Here is a 4,515-nt window from a genome sequence, read left to right as displayed (position 1 = left end):
TGAAGTATTAGAAGCTTTCTCATTTTTTAATATTATTTTGAGAGTCATAGCCAATGCCATGTGATAAAAAAAAAAGATAAGTTAAAGGTGGCAAACCAGGAGAAAATATTTGGGATATATAAATTACAAATGTATTTTCTATGTACAGAAATATATATAATATACAGAACACCAAAAAATCAATAAGAAAAATACAAACAACCTAATAGAAACATGTGCAAAGGATATAATCACTTCAATAAAAAGTAATATCAATGTTGAATAGAAATATAATTTTAAATCACAGAAATTGCATTTTTTTACCCTTAGAACTGGCAAAATTTTTAAAAATTGATATCTAGTGTTTATAAAAGTGTGAGGAATTAGGTATTTTCATGTACAGTTGATTAAAATGTATTTTGTAAGGCTTTCTTCGAAAGCAATTTGGCAGAATTTACAAAAAATTTTACTCTACACTTTTAGTCAACAATTTTGTTTCTATGACTTTAGCTAAAAGAAATTAATTGTTCATAGTGCACAACAAAGTACTTGCTTATGTGCTCAAAGAAAATTCAGGAATGTTTGTTGCAGCATTGTTTCAAATAGTGAAAAATTAGAAATAATCTAAATATCCACTGGTAGGTAATTATGTTACATTGATACTATAGAATATTATGCATCTGTAGAAAATGAAGCTTATCTGTATTAGACATAGAAAAGGCTGTAAAATTTATTTTTGGAGTAAAAATAAATACAGAATTATTATAAAGCATGAATGTGTTTTATTGATGTTACACATACATATGCATACATATATGCATGAGAATGCATACAAAATAATTTGAAAGCAAGCTCGCTTAATGTTTTTTAGGGAGGACAGCAGAAACGGGGGTCAGAAAATGAAGGTAGGATTAATGTTTTACTCTATATTTCAGTGTTTGAACCTTTCAGTGAAAATACATTCATGTAAACTTCTGATTTTTTAACTTTTTTTTTGTTAGTTTTAGCATATAGAGAATAAAGTGCACAAATTATAAGTATGCAGCCCAATGAATTCTTACATTTGTATAATTCATGTAACCACGACCGAGATCAAGATGTAGACTATTTCTACAGAACGCTTCATTGTGCTCCTCCATTGTACCCATCACCATAGATTATTTTGTCTGCGAAATTCATAGAAATAGAATCATAGTTATGGCTGGCTTTTTTTGGTTTAATATCATATCTGCTATACTCATCTGTGTTATCAGTTCTTTTTTATTGCTTGTAGTATTCCATTGTATAAATGTACCACAATTTATTTATCCATTCTGCTGTTGATAGACATTTGAGATAATTTCCATTTTGGGGCTGTTATGAACTAAACTGCTATGAACAACCTTGTAAATGTCTTTTGTGTGACATATTCATGCATTCTCTTATCTACCTAGTACTGGAACTGCTGGGTCTTACGAAGGCTTTAGGAGACTCCGGTGATTCAAAGCAATTCAAAGCGGTTGTAACAATTTATACTTTCACTAGTAATGTATGAAAATTCCACTTCCAGTTGCTCCATATCCTGGCCAACACTTCATATTGTCAGTCTTTTTCATTTTAGTCATTCTGACGAGTGTGTTCTGGTATTTCATTATAGTTTCATTTTCATTTGCATTTCCATGATAACTAATCATATGAAATTTCTTTCTCATATACTTATTTATATCTATACTGATATTCTCTTTTGTAAAATGCCTGCTCAAGTTTTTTGTTCATTTTGTTTGAGCTGTTTATCTTTTTCTTATCATTTGTTGGCATTTCTTAGATCTTGTGGATATGCATTATTAGTTGGATATATATGCAATATATATGATAGGTATACATATACATACAAAGATATATTTACATATATATCACAGATATCCCTCTTTAGGATATGTCTTGTTTCACTCTCTTAATGGTGTCTTTTGATAAATAGAATTTCAGAATTTTAATGTATTAATCTTTTCTTTTATGGTTCATAGTTTTTTGGACTTATTTAAGAAATCACTGCCTACCCCAAGGTAATAAAATTATTCTTCTATGTTATTTTCTAGAATAGGGGTCAGAAAACTATGGCTTTTGTGGTCAGCAACCTTTTTTGTAAGTAAGTTTTTATTAGAAAACAGCCATTCTCATCCGTTTCTGGCTGCTTTTGTGCTCCAACAGCAGAGTTGGCTAGTTGCAACAGAAACCATGTGGCCTATAAAGTAAAAAATATCGACTCTCTGGTCCTTTACAAAAAATATCGACTCTCTGGTCCTTTACAAAAAAGAATTTACTGACTTTTATTCTAGAAAATTACTGATTTCCTTTTATATGAGGTTATAATCCAGTTGAAATTAATTTTTATAAGTGGTATAAAATACTGTTAAAATCTGTTTGTTCCATATGAATTATCCAATTGCTCCAGCATCATTTATTTTAAAAAATCTTATTATCACAAAATTGCAGTGGCACCTTTGTTGTACATCATGTTACTGCATGTGTGTGGGCCTGTTTCTGTACTGTCTCTTCTGTTCCACTGTTTTTGTTGTTGTTGTTGTTTGTTTGTTTGTTTAACACCTACAGCATCTGGTCTTCCTAGGTGGTCTCCCATCCAAGTACTAACCAGGCCTGACCCTGCTTAGCTTCCAAGATCAGATGGGATCGGGTATATTCAGGGTGGCATGGCTGTAGGCTTCCACTGTTGTATTTGTCTATCATTGCACCAATACCACACTGTCTTAAATATTGTAGCTTTATGCCAAGTCGATATCTGATATTGTAAATCCTCCAACAATTTCTTCTTCCTGTTTTCTTGGCTGGTATAGGTTGTTTGTATTTCCATATAAATTTTGGAATCCTCTCATAAATTTCCGCAGAAAAATCTTCTGGGATCTTGATTGGGATTGCACTGAGTCAATAAATTAATTTTTAGGAGAATTGACATCTTTGCAATATTGCATCTCCCAATCCATGAACGTGGTATAGCTATCTATTTGTTGAAGTCTATTAAAATTTTTCCAGCAACATTTTGTAGTTTTCAGTTTAGTGAGCTTGATGTCTTTCATCAGATTTATTCCTAGATATTTGAGGTTTTTCAAAGCTTTTATAATAGCATTGTTTCTAAGATGTTATTTACTAATTATTTTTGCAAATACGTAGAAAAAAATAGATTTTTATTTGTTGACTTTATACCTAGTGACCTAGCTAAATTCATTTATTAGTTCTAATAGTGTATATATTCTTTTGAGTTTTTCTATATTTACAACCATATATCCTAGAATGACAATTTTACTTGCTCCTTTCTAGTAGTCATACCTCATAATTTTTGTTTTGTGCCTTGTTACACTAATTAAAACCTATACTGCAATGATTAGTAGAAGTAATAAAACAAATGTATTTAAGTTGTTGCTGAACTCAGGGAGAAAGCACTCGACATTTCGCCATTCAGTGTGTTAGCTTTTTTGTATATAAACTTAATAGTATTAAATAAGTTCTCTTGTATTCCTAGTTTGCTGAGAGTTTTTATCATGAACTAGTAGTTAATTTAATCGGATGCCTTTTTGTATCTGTTGAGGTAATTATGTTTTCACTTTTATTATGTTAATGAGGCAAATTATATCAACTTTCAAAATTTTATTCCTAAAATAAGCCAATTTGGTCATGACACATAATGTGTTATCCTTTTTATACATTCCCTGGATTTGATTTTTTAATATTTTGTTCTAATTTGTGTATCTGTTAATAAGAAGTGTTGTTCTGTAATTTTCTCTTCTCGTAATTTCCTTGTCATATTTTGTATCAGGGTTTTACTGGTCTCATAAAAAGAATTAGAAAGAAATGTTCTCTCATTTCTTAAAAGAGGTTGTTTAAGATTAGTATTATTTATTGCTTAACTGGGAGAGTTTACTAGAGAGACATCTATATGTGAAATTTTCTTTGGGGATAGGTTTTTAATTATAGACTTGATATTTTAACAACTATTCATATTTTCTGATTTTTCTTGTGTCAAGATAATTTGTGATTTTAAAGAAAATCGTCTATTTTATTTAGCTTGTCAGATTTATTTATATCAAACTGTTCATAATAACCTTGTATTATCTTTTTATGTCTGTGTAATCTGCAGTGATATTCTTCTTTCATTCTGATATTAGTAATTTTTACTTTCTTATTTTTGGTGGTCTTGCTAAGAGTTTATCAAATTTGTTCTAAAAGAACAAACTTTGATTTCATTGATTTTTCTCTAACTTATTTTAGCTTTCTGCTTGCTCAATTTGTTTTTATTTTTATTAATTACCTTTTATTTCTATTCTTTTTCTAATTTCTTGAGATGATAACTTAGAAATCGATTTTAATTTTTTTTTAACATATGCATTTAAAGTCAATTTCCTTCTAAGCACTGTGAATCAATAGGTCCAATCAGGAGAGAGAACTCACACAGTAATTTGAGCAGAAAAAATTTAATATAAGGAATTTTAACCACATCAGGGAATAGTAATAATGAGAGATTAGTTAGGAAGAAGTAAAGAGAAT

At 29.6% G+C, this 4,515-nt stretch overlaps 1 non-coding gene across 1 annotated transcript; it reads right to left on the bottom strand.

Moving 5' to 3' along the window:
- Positions 1–2,559: 2,559 nt before the first annotated feature.
- Positions 2,560–2,678, bottom strand: LOC111742035. Its single transcript, XR_002781161.1, has one exon. It is a non-coding gene; the product is annotated as a 5S ribosomal RNA (ribosomal RNA).
- Between the last annotated feature and the right edge of the window lie 1,837 nt (positions 2,679–4,515).

This window comes from Pteropus vampyrus, unplaced genomic scaffold (genome assembly GCF_000151845.1).
Source record: "Pteropus vampyrus isolate Shadow unplaced genomic scaffold, Pvam_2.0 Scaffold85, whole genome shotgun sequence".
Taxonomy (NCBI): domain Eukaryota; kingdom Metazoa; phylum Chordata; class Mammalia; order Chiroptera; family Pteropodidae; genus Pteropus; species Pteropus vampyrus.
This window is presented reverse-complemented; position numbering and strand designations above follow the sequence as displayed.